Below are 17,278 nucleotides of genomic sequence, written 5' to 3'. Positions count from 1 at the left end.
GGCTGTTAAGTGTCTTAATTTTACATCCGTCACTCAGCTAAGGTCATTACCTCCAACTACCATCATCACAATTAACCTCAACCCCTTATCTCTGAATTCACGTCACTAGAAAATAATCTTCATTTGCACCAGAGTATTTTATCGGCTAAACTGTGCAGGCGTGGAGGGCTAAACATGTCCTGGCGACCATGTTCTCCTCTGGTTAGTGTTATGATGGTCGCTAGCGGTGAGTTGCCTCCACTGATTACCTTGATCACCACGACAACCACCTCCCACTATCCTGTCCCTGTCACTCTTGCTTACTCTCTCTTTCTCCCTGTCTATGTCTGTCTATGTCTTTCTCTGTAAACTTGTATTTATATAAACATTTGGTCCATATCTATTTCCGTGTTGATATATATATATATATATATATATATATATATATATATATATATATATATATATATATATATATATATATATATATATATATATATATATATATATATATATATATATTTGTGCGCATACAAATTTACATATCTATATTTATTCGTGCATTTACGTCCTTAAATGTGACTATATATACTGTACTGTATATTTAAATTTACCCGTTTATGTATGTCGTGTTGGTGTATATGGCTACACATGTGGCTGGTGGTGAGTGGGTTAAGGGGAGAGGCAGTGGCCGGTGGTGGCGACTCAGAGGCGCCAAACAATTCCAAGAAAATTTAGATCGTAATTCTCAAACTCCACAAGTGAGTGAGTGAGTGAGTGAGTGAGTGAGTGAGTGAGTGAGTGAGTGTGTGAGTGAGTGTGTGTGTGTGTGTGTGTAAAACGGTCACTTACAAGATGAAGAGAATTTCCTTTAAAAAACCACTGGAAAAAATAAGAGAGAAAGAGACAAACTTACTAAAAACACACACAAGAAAAAAACAAAAACACCGAAACCAAATAAGGTAAAACAAAGAGGAGATTAAACCACGCAACACGATGATGAAGATGAAGAAGAAGAAAGAGGCGATACAAGAAAAAGTAATAAAAGCTGTGAATGTAAACACGGATGGTTAACATAAGACCAGAGGGGAGGGGGAGGAAGGGGGAAGGGGGGATGGGAGGGTAGGAGGGAGAGGGATAATGCCTTAGCCATCACTTAGGTAAGACGGCGCTGGGGGATATTCCTTTACGGCGCTTTTGGTTCAATAATTACTTGTCCGGGTGATTCTTGCTGGTAGGTTTGAGAGATGGTGGTGGATGTGATGGGGGAAGAGGTGGTGGAAAGGGGGAGGTGGTGGAAAGGGGGAGGTGGTGGAAAGGGGGAGGTGGTGGAAAAGGAGGTTGGGTGGTAAGGGGGTGGTGGAGGAAGAAAAGGAGATAGGGTGATGGTTATGATGACAGTGATGGTGGTTGTGGTGGGGGGTAAAGAGGAGGAGGAGGAAAGATAAATAACAACGCCTCGTTCTGGACAAAGGCTGGACAACTGGGCCCCGTCCTAATAACCCTCCAACCTAACCACGAGGATTTGGCATCGGTCTGACATAACCACTCAGGCCCGTCCTCTTGGATCCTATTCCTAATGATTAGATAAAGGTAAGCTGGGGCCCAGATGGACATGGGTCTAACAAAACGGAGGCCTATTTAGCCAACAAACGTTCTATTCTCCAAGACTCGTTCATCTAGTACACCTAACTGGGTACAAGCCGCATAACAGAATCCCTTGGAAGTTATGATAGATTCAGAAGTGTGACTCCTACACAATATTTCCCCCCTCACCCCACCATCTCTGAGGAAATGCTTTAAGTGACCAAGTGGGAAGAGTTCTCACTTCTCCAGTTATACGAGACAAATTCAACGTATGACCTTTCAAAAATCGTGTCCTCTCTCCCCTTACCCATCTTTATTACCTATGTGACCTTCAAACACCGCTAGTACCGTCATCTCTTGTCTCTACAGCCACTCAACTTGATACACCTAATTATCTCTTAACCAACACACGGGTTTATTATCTTTGCCTATATAAGGATCATGTAACTAGTTATCTTGCCCGCACATTCCTGCCACCTGAACCTGAAGGCGGGAAAGCTGGTTTTTATCACATAAAGTATATAATGTGTGTGTGTGTGTGTGTATCTTGTCTTCACCATACTAAGACACACCATTCAACACTACACCCCACCACAACACACCTCACTACACCACTCCCGATTATCTACAACAAATATAAAGCAAACGTGTTTATAACGTACCGTAGTGTGTCTTTATCTAAAGTATGCAGCGACTATGTGGAGGTTTATGACGTCACGCGGTAAGGATGACCACTAGTAACACTTTGTCAACTGGGGAAGAAGTCATTAAATAAACAAAAACGTGGCCTCAATGACCTATGGCATCATTACAAGGTCCCTTCGGAGGAGTATTGATCCATGATATTCTAAACTAATATAAGATAAATCAATATACGTTTGCGTTTTTACAGCTAATGCTTCTTAATACGGCATTTGGTTTGGACAGTTTGGTGTGATGTGAGACTGTTACGATTACCAAGCCGGCCAGGTACTGTAAAGGTGTCTAATCTATAACGTTGGTCAGTCTGTTGATATTACGATCTCTTGTAGGTGAACTTTACTTAATAACAATATAAATAATGAGGAACTTCACTTCTGGTTAACGAAATATAGCGCTGCATATACCCCCCCCCCCACACACACCCTATGTTCTATCCCTGAAGGTGGTGTATAAAACAAGACTCTCTCTCTCCTGACCACAGAAGGATATATAAGTGCACAGATAACGTGAGAGGGAGCAATCTTCCCTCAAAAGGTATTAGTGGAGCTGGGTTCAAGTTTTTGTCGCCCCACCACCCCGGGTTGTGCTGGTGTAAAACATTATTTTTTCGACTCATTCTTACTTTTGTCTAATCGTTGTAAACACTATGTCTGCTCTGTTACACGAAGACTTTCTTATGTACAGTTGTTGGCAATATTCCCTCTAGATACTTTGAACACTATCTGGCGTCTACTTGAAATTCGGGCAGGTAAGGGGAGTTAAGATTTCGAGATAAAATTGATCTGATTTTTTCCCAGCATTTGAGTGTGTTTTCGTGCTATTCTGACCAACCGTCGAGGTATTTATGGTACCATCTGTACAAGTGCATTTATCCCAAACCTTCCTTCGCTGTCACTCATTAATTTTTCTATGATACTCCCTTTCAAAACCCACTAATATAATTTACTTCAATATGGCGTCTCTCTCTACAACCATGACTGAACGCATAATTCTCTGTGTATCGTAGCTAATGATTATTGACACTAATACTCCTTAATATGACTCGTTTTTTTGACATTTCTACCTCATAATGATCCTGTACACTCTCTCTTATCAATGTTAACCTTACACCTATGCTAATTTGTATCAGTCAACGTAAAAGCCTTTAACACTTATTTTCTAATGGTCTCAGATTAAGAGTTCAATGCTCCGCTAACTTTCATTGGTGCTTGATCATGTTCCTCTTTAACTAAGCGTGTATATGACAACCCCAAGTTTCTTCTCCATTATCATCATCCTCATGTCAAAAATCTTATCTACCTGTAATCTGCATATCTTAAACCTGCGGGACAAGTCTGAAGAAGTGGTTGGTTCCCTTGCTAACTTATGATCACTTGTCTTAATGTCCGTTAAGTTTACAAACCAACTCTAGGGACTGTCCAGTATTTCAAGTATAATATAACAAAAACTATGAAGTGAAAACATTTCTTCTTACTACACTGGTTACAAATTTTGAAGAACAAATGTAAATTATTTTATATACAAATTAATCATTATAACACAAAGATACATATTTATGCATATATAACCAAGGCTATAAAACGTGCATACAATATAATAAAGGTTGTGTGGAAAGACTAAGAACCAGTTCCCTGTTTTTGTGTGTTTTCCCCAACAGCTTTATGTATGTGTGTGTGTGTGTTTATATCATTGTATCTTCATGGAGAAGCACCAGCCCATTACACCGGCACAGACCTGTACTCTGGGGTGTAAATACAGGGTATACCTGCCTCCCCTCCTACTGCCTAGCCAACACGCTCGTCGCACTGCAAGTTTTTGTCTTAGATTAAAAAATAAATAAAAAGTCTCGTGGAGGGGTTTTAAGGTGATGCAACACGACAAGTGGGTGAGCAGAGGTATGGCCGCCTTGCCTCTATTATGGGATATTGTTCACAGTTGTATGGTTGACGTTATATTATTATTGCTGCTCTTCAACAACTAAGGCCTTTAAGCTTGCAAACAATATTAGTAATTAGACTAATTCATCAACAATTAACAATTATGATAGATAAAACTTGTACCAGCATGAAATTGGCGTTACTGAATGAAGCCGAGTAATAATAATATAAAACAAACACTCTATAACCAATGCTTCATCAAACAGCAATTTTAGCGCCAGGCGAACTCCGGGATCGTTCGTTCTCACATACATACACCGCACGCACACACACACACTTACTCACACGCACTATACACACACACACACACACACACACACACACACACACGTGACCCCCCACACTCATACACACACACACACACACAGAGGCGACAACACCCAGCATGAAAGCTGCCGCACATCAAACCAGTTCTTTTGAGGACTTCCACATATTGCAAAGTAATGCTTTATATCTTTTAGAGAATCCTCGAGGATAGTGATCTGTCTTGATCTTTTTGGGTGACGATCGTAAAAACTTTCACGTTAAGTAGCCATAAAGCAAAGGTCATACGAGTCAGTACGATCATTACACCAAGTACTTATTTCCACGTTACGTTTCGGTCTTTCAACATTTTCTCTTAGAGCAATTTAAATGAGACTAATCCTTTGATATCTCTTATTAATGATGGGTACATATTAAGAGCATACAGACCAGATACTATAGACTGCTGTAAAAGACTGAAAGATGAGTTTAGTCGTCAAGTTTACTTTAACCCAAACCTTTTATGGACAGGTAAATGTCTGTTTTTGTTCTTGTTGTTTTAGTAATGCCTTGTTATTCTACGGTTAACAGCTGAAAAAAAAAACATATGAAAATTAAACTTTGATCTTGAAATTTGTTAAGTTTAATATACTGTCCAGCTGCGGAGTAACACACGAATATATAAGCGTTCTTTAAAGGCTGAGTACATAGCCAGGACGACAGCATCATGTTGAACAGGTGAGAGCCATTCTTGCCTGACTAACTTTTGCACTCAAAGCCTTTACATGTCAACATGAACCCTTAATCTGATCCATCATACCTTCATGGCAGAGACGAATAATCACTGTGAATTTGAAGCTGCATCCAATCTTGGCAACACTTCTTTATATTGTAAGAACACGAACACGCACACACACACGCACACACACACACACACACACACACACACACACACACACACACACCTCAGCTCTGGAAAGCCACACACCACATAGTCATGACGACAGTTTCTAAGAACGGAACTCCCCAGCCCATATACAGCGACAGATTTATGGTAGAATGGGCAGAAAAAACCCATCCGCCCCCAGAGAGAAGGTTATGATCACGGCGGAGACACGGATGGACGCCCTCACTCACATGTAATTATGCCGCAGGTGGTGTAGTAGTGGAGGCGACACGTAACCTATAACATCCGTACCCACATACCACAACATACAACCCACAATCCAGGTTGAAAGATGTCGTCAACGTATTGTGATATCAGACAACCGAAGAATTGGGTTACCAAGATTCATAACCGGTAGCTAGTGCCACTCGATGTAACGTTCGGTAAATGCTTTTGTGTATTTATATAGTACATGTAGAGGCAATAAACACAAGGATAATTCCCCTTTAATCCTTTGAGTACGATGACATTCTACTCAGGGGTTGAGTCATCGTATTTAGGAGGTTAAAGACATCGTACACAGGGGTTAAGATATTATAACTCAAGGGGTTGTCATCGTACTTAAGGGGGTTAAGTCATCGTACTCAGGGGGCTAAATCATCGTACTCATGGGGTTAAATCATCGTTCTCAGGGGGTTAAATCATCGTACTCTGGGGGTTAAATCATCGTACTCAGGGGGTTAAATCATCGTACTCAGGGGGTTAAATCATCGTACTCAGGGGGTTAAATCATCGTACTCAGGGGGTTAAATCATTGTACTCAGGGAGGTTAAAGATCTGTACACTGAACGACTTCCTCCCGGCACCTTTCCCCGGCAAGTTCAACATAATACCCGTACAATATTAATATGCTCATTTGACCATTACTGAACATGTCTGTACGGTATACTTTGTTTACCTCGTACAGTTGTACACTTCGTCACTGTGCAGGTCTTCTCACTCTCGAAGCTGTACACTCCATCATTATACTGTACAGGTCTTACTACTCCCCCAGCTGTACACTCCATCATTATACTGTGCAGGTCTTACTACTCCCCCAGCTGTACACTCCATCATGCTGTACAGATCTTACTACTCCCCAGCTGCACTCCATCATTATACTGTACAGATGCACAGTCTCCCCCCAGCTGTACACACTCTCCCATCATTATACTACTAGATCTTACCTCCCCCCCAGCTGTACCTCCATCATTATACTGTACAGGTCTTCTACTCCCAGTTGTACCTCCATCATTATACTGTACAGGTCTTACTATACAGCTGTTGCTCCATCATTATACTGTACAGGTCTTACTACTCCTCCAGTTGTACACTCCATCATTATACTGTACAGGTCTTACTACTCCTCCAGTTGTACACTCCATCATTATACCGTGCAGGTCTTACTACTCCCCCAGTTGTACACTCCATCATTATACTGTACAGGTCTTACTACTCCAGTTGTACACTCCATCATTATACTGTACAGGTCTTACTACTCCTCCAGCTGTACACTCCATCATTATACTGTACAGGTCTTACTACTCCCCCAGCTGTACACTCCATCATTATACAGACAGCAGTACACTCTCATTGCTCTGGTCTGGCAAATGTCCAACGACGAATGTTTTGGTAAAAGCTACAACCAGTAACTACAGTAACCTTGGCTGGACAACACGCAACACACACACGCGTCTTATGAGGTCGTCCGCAGCGATACAAGTTAAGAAAAAAAAATTGGTTACTGTTGAAATAACGCTTGGGAAGATCACAGTCATCAGAACACCAAACAAGCAATAAACTCACCTTCAGGAGGAAATACAGGTGTGGAGATGAAGCTAGCAGGTGTGTGGTGTGTGTGCGTGTGTGAGGGGAGGGGGGGGGAAGTCACGTGACCAACACATAACACGACGTCCCCTCCATCACCAGCAGCACACGGTTAAAGACGTATTCAATAACGTTCATGTTTTCTGAAAGACAGCAAAAACTTAAGAAAAGAAAAAACTAACTAAAAAACAAACACAGAGTCAATATCACATTAAAAACAAGAGAGAAAGATTACAACAGGAAAGATAAACAAAATAGGAAAACAATTACATCGTAAATATTAATTAAACTTGATACCTGCACAATTATTCTTTCTCCACATACAGTATAAAGACAAACCTCATATCCACCAGCTAAACTTGTGTACTGTATCTAAGAGAACAACGTCACTGAATAATTAAAAACAAATAATAGCAAGTATAATAATAATACACCTTAATAATGACAGATTATAATGATAACATTTAATGAATCTTATCTGTGTGTTTTTATTTATTTATTTATTGACCGCAATGTTTCTATGGTTACCGTTCTTACCCTCAAAACGTATGTCATATGAAAAGTATCATTCATAAATCACAATTAAAATACATAAAGAAATATACAATAACATTTCCTTCCAACTTCTCGCTTATAAAAAAAATCGAACGTTTGTTTATTTTATATCTAAAAAAAAAATAAATAAAAAATCTTACTGACATCTAACTTCACCCGTGATAATGGTTAACTTATGTTGTGTGATCTTTGGACAGACAGTAAGGGATTGTCATACGTAAAATCAACAAAAGGTGGTCCATCACTATACTCGAACGCACAAAATTGAAGCTTAAATCATTGTAAAGGCTGATATCATTTGCATAATTATCTGCTTCCTCGTATATCATTCATATCTTTTGGTAATATTTTTTTGGTGTGCTTTGTAAATAATGTAGGTTGTTTATGTTTGTAATTATTATAAGGTGTTTCCCGCAGCTTGAGAAACAACAACCTGTGTGTGTGTCTGAATCCAGGTGGCGCTGTCTGTAATCAATGTAATCTGATGGCGCTGTCTGTCTATCCTAGGTAGCTCATACTTATTCTCTGTCTCCTCACGAGTATATTAGGTGTCGTCTAAAGCCACTTGTTATTCAATAATTCAAATGCAAGTAGACGAGCTGAAGTCACCCGCCCCACCTGTTGTATGGCTCTTCCCACGTCCCCACCTGTGTGGCCTCGCCCACGTCCCCACCTGTGTATGGCCTCACCCACAAGCCCCCCACCATGTGGCCTCACCCACGTCCCCACCTGTGTATGGCCTCACCCACATCCCCCACCTGTTAACCAGCTCTTCCCATACGTCCCCCACCTATTATGGCCTCACCACGTCCCCACCTGTGTGTGCCTCACCCACACGTCCCACATGTATGGCCTCACCCCACGTCCCCCACCTGTGTATGGGCTCCCCACCCCACGCCTGTGTGCCCCTCACCCCACACGCCCCACCTGTGTATGGCCCCTCACCCACACGTCCCCACCTGTGTATGGCCTCACCCACACACGTCCCCACCTGTGTGTGGCTCACCCCCGTCCCCCACCTGTGTGTGGCTCACCACACAGCCCCCACCTGTGTATGGCCTCACCCACACGTCCCTGTGTGTAGCCTCACCACACGTCCCCACCTATGTCATGGCCCTCACCCCACGTCCCCGACCCTATGTATGGCCTCACCCACACGTCCCCACCTATGTATGGCCTCACCCACACGTCCCCGCCTGTGTATGGCCTCACCCACACGTCCCCACCTATGTATGGCCTCACCCACACGTCCCTACCTGTGTATGGCCTCCACATTTAACTTAACTCTTCTATAATGTGTGAGTGAGCGGTCTTCAAGGTGACGTCCTCCATGTTTGGCTCGTGGGGTGATTGCTTGATGGCAGGGCAAGCTGGTGGTGCAGTTACACTCGACCCCCTCTCCCGCCTAATTTGACACAGTTACCCCTTGAACACAGACCCGAGGGACCAGGTCAATGATGCCATAGGGAAGTTAGAAAGGTTCTACAACAGTGAGTGCATATCGACCTTCGTTCTTCAGGGTAAAGTAACATCAAACTTAATCTACTCTAACTTAAACCAACCGAATTCTTCGTTCACCTGCTAAAACATTAGCCTGATTCACCCACACGAATACCAAACTCTCAAGCGATCACTAAATATTAATGGCACCAAAGAAGGAGAACACCTTCAATTGTTCTTCCTTTTAAAAATAAAAACAATCATATCCCTCTCTGAAAATGCGACGTTACACATATATAAACTGTACGACTCTACACCGAACAGCTGATTCATGAGAGTTGATGCTTTTGTTGAAGTCCTGACCTTGAGCTTGACATTTTTTACCCTAAAAGATCTTAAGGCTGTTGGGGGTACCGTGGTGCTTGTATACACCAAGTCTGAACACTGAGTTACAGACATACACAGATGGATACACACACTGAGTTACACGTGGATGGCGTTGACCTCCCAATTCACACGATCCTGTGCAAACTTTTTAAACAATGTGATGTAAACCAACCCGCAAAATTTTTATGAACGTTTATCACTTGATTCTTCTTCGACGCCAGTGTTTGAAATTAATTCATGTTTAGTGAAGTCACATTAAGCCACTCTGAATATAGATATTAATATATACAGTATATTCTGAATGCCTTAAATTAATGTAATTTAAACATTAATTAATTTTCAAACACTAGTGAGGAAGAAGAGTAAAGTGATGGAGAAACGTTCATAACAATATACAAAACAAACAGACAAGAGACACGATTTTAACAACAAACTGTGACATGAAAGTTTTTGCTTGTTAAGTTAGATTAAGCCGTAAAAGAAAAGCGACCATTGGTGATGATCCAGAGAGCATGTCTACCCAGGGGGCCTGATATTGTCACCTGGCCAATGACTGTGCCGGCGTCCTCGATAATGATGGGGACTTGGTGCATCACTTGTCCCCATCAGGCCCGCACCTCCTCCCTCAGGTGATCATTTGAGGAATTCACAGGTGGCACAATAATATTTTGGAGCCTGTGTGTGTGTGTGTGTTTAGAAGACGTATACTGCATATGGTAATCTAAGAACCTTTCCCTTCCCGCAATACAAACGACAACAGTATCGGACCGTCTTCCAACCTGCGAAGCGTTCCCCGAGGGGTGGTCGTGATAGTATGATGTACTGCACCAGTGTAGCGCGTCACCTTCATAATATGACTGCGTGACCTTGTGTAGCTGGCCGGGTAACAAACTTCAGCTCAGGATTTTTTTTTTAGGAGGGGGGGAATTGTCACGGCTGGTAAGTCGCCATCTTGTTATTTGTCCCTTTCCACTTTTTTGTTTCCTTTTTCTATGTCTCTCTCTGTCATTTCTGTGTCTTTGCCCCATTCCTTTGTCTCTCTCCCATCCCACGTCTCTCTCATTCCTTATATCTCTACTGTTCCTTCGTCCTACCATTCCTTGCCTCATTTCCATGTTTGTTTATTATTTCTCCTTCCCTTCCCCATGATGCAAACCCAACCCTCACCTGGACAATTACAATTCACCTCAGATACGCGGGTCAGAGGTCCTCACGGGCGGGTTAATACTGAATAAGGAAAAATTCGTCTTTCCTTATGTTTGTTGATCAGGTGGGATTTCCCTGGTGACAATGTGAGCTAGCGAGTCTCTTTTAATAACAAGTGTTGAGGTGTTAAAGTTGGAGTAACAATAATATATTAAATAACAATATCACAATACATGGCTAAGTAACTCTTAAACAGAAGCATAAGATGGACCAGAGGTGAGTGTGTGTGCGGCTCTCTCTTAGTACGGGCACATGATACCTGAGCCAAGGCAAGTAGGTGTTGGGTGTCCACAGGCAGTCAGACCAGAGATGTGTGGGGAGGTGGGGGAGGGAGAGAGATGAGGTAGGGAAGAAGGGGGGGAGTAGAGTGGTAGGGAGGGAGAGACAGAGAGGGAGTAGAGTGTGGTAGAGGGAGGAAGGGAGGAGAGAAGGAGAGGAAGTGGTGGGGGGAGAAAGAAGGAGGGTGGGTAGGGAATTGGGGAGAGGAGGAGGGAGACGCCAGTAACTCAGGTGGGTCTCTGCACACTAACAAGCACAAAGGGTCATCACCATCCACCACGCCCTCCACCAACGTATATATATACATAAAAAAATTACCTGACTTATTAACCTCCAACACAATTACTTGGCACTTTACCGCGTCTCACATTACCATTTATCATCTGAAATTGCAAAGGGAAATTATTTTGTATGACAGGAAGATTAAGTATTATTTTGTAGAAGGGATATATTACATTTATGATATTTTATTCAACTTGTGAGATGCAATATTCAGTGGTCCATCAGTCAGGTGAAGCAAGGTAGTAATATTCTTATGGTGTTGTGTTGAGGAGTTTATGAGAAGCTACACTCGCCACCGACTGACCTGTATCTCAGGCAGTGTCCACGATGAGGGTGTGGTGTTACTGACAATAAGCACCACTTCTACACCACCTCCTGACCTACACCACTTGCTGTTGATTTACACCAGCTGCTGACCTACACCAGTTGGGGACACAATACACCTGTTGCAGACCTACACCAGCTTCTGACCTACAACAGATACACTTACCTACACCACCCACTGACCTACCCATACCTCCCCACACTCACACCCACGATACCTGCCTCTATGGACATGTTACAGACTCACGGAACTCTTAAACATTATCAGTGTATAAAACATTCTGAAGTCTGAAGAATTACGATACAAGAAAGACTCAATTGGTATCGTATTTTAAAGCATATGAGTTGGATATGTGAGTTTCTTTGGTGCATTTAGCTTACAACATCTTGCCATCATCTTACATCCTGCCATCACCTTACAACATCCTGCCATCACCTTACAACATCCTGCCATCACCTTACAACATCCTGCCATCATCTTACATCCGACCATCACCTTACAACATCCTGCCATCATCTTACATCCTGACATCACCTTACAACATCCTGCCATCACCTTACAACATCCTGCCATCACCTTACAACATCCTGCCATCACCTTACAACATCCTGCCATTACCTTACAACATCCTGCCATCACCTTACAACATCCTGACACATTCTACCAGTAAAAACTAAGAGGAACGCGAATAATGGTTTTATTTACTTGAGATTCATTCCAAGTTGTGTAGCTGAATGAGCAATGAGGAGAGATGTTTTAATATCTGATAACAATAATGACGAAATTTAAAAGATAAACTTCATATTGTTCTGTTTATATTTGAGACGAGATAATATCCGGTGAGTGTTGAGCGGCATAACGAAGCCCAAAGTGTCCTTCACCGGTGAGTGTTGAGCGGCATAACGAAGCCCAAAGTGTCCTTCACCCCTTGAGTATGATGACCTAACCCCTTGAGTATGATGACCGAACCCCTTGAGTATGATGACCTAACCCCTTGAGTATGATGACCGAACCCCTTGAGTATGATGACCTAACCCCTTGAGTATGATGACCTAACCCCTTGAGTATGATGACCTAACCCCTGACTACGATGACTTAAGCCCCTAAATACAACGTTACCTTATTCAAGGAGCTAATAAGATCTGGTCATCAAGGTACCATTGGCTACACATGATGCTGGAGGAGACGGTCAGCCACCAACAACAGTATAAACCACCCCGGGTCTCTGGTTAACAATATTAAATCAGCGATTGTTAAGAGTGAATAAGGAGAGTGTAAGAGTGACGGCCACATTAGTCTTGCCGCCCCCCTCCTCAGCCTGGGTACATGCTGGGGTCGCCGCCCCCACCCATCTTCTTGCCCCGCCCACGATATTGCTCATTACAAGTGGAGGGTGTGGAGAAGGTGCTTGTAGCGCTGTGCATAACAACGTTCATTAATACAGAACATATACAGGCTCGACACATTGTGGATGAGGGAGGCTGGACGTTATGTATTATATAGTCAGTAACTTATAGGAGGTAACTGATGTACAGGTAATACTAACATAATGTGATGTTATACCTGGTCATGAACACCATACTAATGAGGGCAGTCTCGTGGAGGAATCCCAAGTGAGGCTTCAGCTAATGTATCTCAAAATATATCATCCAATTTCCAAGTCCACGTTGTGACCCGAGGAGCAACCGCTGTAACTCTGGCTGCCGACTCGACAAGTTACTCCTCAGCGTGATTACATATGGTGTTATAATTGTGGCCAACGCCCAACGTTCCCTTAAGCAGCCGACCCCGCGTGTCTCCTGCCTCGTACAACTTACACAGTCGTCGCTGGAGCGAGGGAATGAGGGAAGAAAGAAAGGAGGGAGGGAAGAGGGGAAGAAAGCAAGGAGGGAGGGAAGAGGGGAAGAAAGCAAGGAAGGAGGGAAGAAGAGAAGATAGAAAGGAGGGAGAGAAGAAGAAAAGATAGAAGGAATGAAGGGAGGGGAGGAAAGAAAGGAGGGAGAGAAGGATAAGAAAAGTATCTAACTAACTCAAGATATGACACCAGTACAGTAGCCAAAATTACACACAGTCAATACAGTAAAACGATACCTTCATCTACCCCCAATTAGGACACCAAATTATCCCCCCAAAAGACAAAAATATTCCAATGATTCTGCAATGTAATATTTTTTTTTTATGTTATATGATATTATGGACGTTGGATCTCAAGTTGTAATTCTGATGTAATATTTAGATGTTATTCATGTTATTTAATATTCAACCAATGGGGTGAATTCTGATGTGTTTATATACCTGGATTATTCATTTCTTGTTCGCACTACATCAAGAGTTCTGACTTGTGTACTTACGGAGATTATTCATTATTCTAACCTTTGAGAACTATGACATGTTTATTCACCTGGAGTATTCATTTATTCGTTGTACTTTAACCTTCAAGTGTTCTGGCCGTGGACTCGCTCACACCACCTTTATATTTTTCCGCCGTAACTAAATGAACATGATTAACCCGGATGGTCTGGTGGCGTAGCTGAGCCTCGGATACCCTGTAAAATAATAATCATGAACACCTGTCAGCATCACGCACTTGCACACCTTGACACACACACACACACACACACACATGTATAAATATACACATAAACGCATATACAAACAAAAAACACACACACACACACACACACACACACACACACACACACACACACACACCTAGACACACACACACACACACCAATATATGTTTTTCTCTCAATGATAAGACAAATAAAAAACAACACCATACCCCATAACTAAACAATATTTATCTATCTATCTATCTATCTATCTATCTATCTATCTTCCTCTCGAGATGGGGGGAACAAATTATCCAGTTATACTTGTTTGGGAGACGCTTCTGTCGTCACTGTACTGTTAGTTTGTTTTGTGTTCCTGGATTTATCTGAATTAAGGTTTGTTCATCGTGAATACTGAAGAGGAGTGTTGGGTGGGTTTCTGTAAGGTGTGTGAGGGTAAGGGGGTAAGGGGGCAAGGGGGCGAGGGTAAGTGGGTAAGGGTGAGGAGTGCGGTGGGATGGGGGAGTAGGGGAGTACAGTGGGATGAGGGGTGAGGGTGAGGTAAGGGTGACGGTAAGGGTGATAATCTTGAAGTAAGAGTGAATAATGTGGGTTGAAAAAAATCTGTAAGCTGACAATGAGTGCGTGGATGGAAGGGGAGTGAGTGAGTGAGTGAGTGTATATGTATTTGGAGGTGGACTACTCCCTGCCGCTACAAGATGACGTCAGTGATAGCGGCCACATCGTTAATCAAGACTTACATTAATCTTACCAAGGTGGGCCCAGTTTACTGCAATCACCCCCCCCTACCACCCTCTGGCCCTCCCCACCCCTCTCTCAGGCCCCTCCCAACCCCTCTTTCTGACTCCTCCCCACCTCCCTCACCTGTTCTTGTCCCCTCCCCACCTTACTATAACCTCCCTCCCTCTGCCTCCATTCTTCTCCTTCCCCCTCTACCCCTCCATTCTTCTGTCCCTCCCCACCTTCCTGCTCCTCCCCCACCTCCCCTCTACCCCTCATTCTTCTCCTACCCCCTCCTTCCTCCCCACCTCCCTGTAGCTTCCTCTCTCACGCCCCAACAAGGCAGGAAGCGAGGGCAGACTGAGAGTAAGTGGAGTGAGCAGACTGAGAGCAAGTAGAGTGGGGCATGAAACAGGGCCAACAGTCTGAGACAAGCACAGCAGGGAAGGCAGAAGACTGCTGTGAAAAAGACTGCTGCCCTCTGTGTGATGGCGACTCAGTACACAGACCAGATGGCACAAAAGATGAAAAATCCCTACAAGACAACCTTCCCCTATTGGTTGTGCTGGGTTATAATAGGTTGTACTGTGCTAGTTGCAGCTCGCTTAGGTTAGGTTAAATATTAAATGTTAAGATAGGATAGGTTACATTAGAAGAGGTTAGTTTGGTTAGGTCAAGTTAGGTTAAATGTTAAGATGGTTTAGTTTTGATCAAGTGCTTAAATAGGTTAGGTTAGGTTAGGTTATGTGCAAAGATAGGTAAACTGAGTTAGGTTAGGTTTTCTAGGTTAGGTTAAGTTTCAATAACCCAAGTTGAAGAAAACAGCAAAGGATAAATTGTTAAACATCTGACTTTGAGGAAATATCAATATATGTTCACCACTACCCACGTTTCACTTACTCTTTAACACATTCATAGTCTGACTCCTGACCTCTGACCTTTAGTAATGTGATGACCCAAATATAAGTGACCAGTAGAACACGTAGAGACAGTAGGAAAGTGCTGCCTTAGAGCTTGACCCAATAACCATGGTAGCGTAAATTACTTGGCCATATCTTCTCAACTTTACAGGTTACGTTGTCTCAATTTACCAACAGCTGGAAAAAAAAAGATTAACATTAAATTCATTCAAACTTAGTGATCGTTGGAAGAGATGGACTTAATAACACTGAAATCTGACTTCCTAGAATGTGTTAACTGATCGTGAGAAAAGAAATGAACACCCTCGTTTATTGGGTCACTTCAAAGGCTCAAAGTCGGCACTATACTGTTCTTGCAACGTGAATGTGTAAACAAAAAAAAATTAATTGTGTCTATGAGGCGAAAAATTAGTACCATACCAATTCTGAACCTCTAAAGTGACCATCCGAAGCAAATTAGAAGAAGGAAGTTACGTTATATAAACCTGTACACTAATACTGAGGGCATTAACCTGTACACTAATACTGAGGGCATTAACCTGTACACTAATACTGAGGGCATTAACCTGTACACTAATACTGAGGGCATTAACCTGTACACTAATACTGAGGGCATTAACCTGTACACTAATACTGAGGGCATTAACCTGTACACTAATACTGAGGGTATTAACCTGTACACTAATACTGAGGGCATTAACCTGTACACTAATACTGAGGGCATTAACCTGTACACTAATACTGAGGGCATTAACCTGTACACTAATACTGAGGGCATTAACCTGTACACTAATACTGAGGGCATTAACCTGTACACACACTAATACTGAGGCATTAACCTGTACACACTAATACTGAGGGCATTAACCTGTACGCACACACTAATACTGAGGGCATTAACCTGTACACTAATACTGAGGGCATTAACCTGTACACACACACTAATACTGAGGCATTAACCTGTACACACTAATACTGAGGGGCATTAACCTGTACACTAATACTGAGGGCATTAACCTGTACACACTAATACTGAGGGCATTAACCGTACACACTAATACTGAGGGGCATTAACCTGTACACACACTAATACTGGGGGCATTAACCTGTACACTAATACTGAGGGCATTAACCACCTTTTACACTAATGTACACTAATACTGAGGGCATTAACCTGTACACTAATACTGAGGGCATTAACCTGTACACTAATACTGAGGGCATTAACCTGTACACTAATACTGAGGGCATTAACCTGTACACTAATACTGAGGGCATTAACCTGTACACTAATACTGAGGGCATTAACCTGTACACTAATACTGAGGGCATTAACCTGTACACTAATACTGAGGGCATTAACCTGTACACTAATACTGAGGGCATTA

At 42.5% G+C, this 17,278-nt stretch overlaps 1 protein-coding gene across 3 annotated transcripts in view; it reads left to right on the top strand.

Moving 5' to 3' along the window:
* The window catches only part of LOC121878417 (hatching enzyme 1.2-like), a 56,731-nt gene that overhangs the window by 5,199 nt on the left and 34,254 nt on the right, over nt 1-17,278 (top strand). The gene's annotated exons all lie outside the window — the stretch shown is intronic.

This window comes from Homarus americanus, unplaced genomic scaffold (genome assembly GCF_018991925.1).
Source record: "Homarus americanus isolate GMGI-L3 unplaced genomic scaffold, GMGI_Hamer_2.0 scaffold41027, whole genome shotgun sequence".
Classification (NCBI taxonomy): Eukaryota; Metazoa; Arthropoda; class Malacostraca; order Decapoda; family Nephropidae; genus Homarus; species Homarus americanus.
This window is presented reverse-complemented; position numbering and strand designations above follow the sequence as displayed.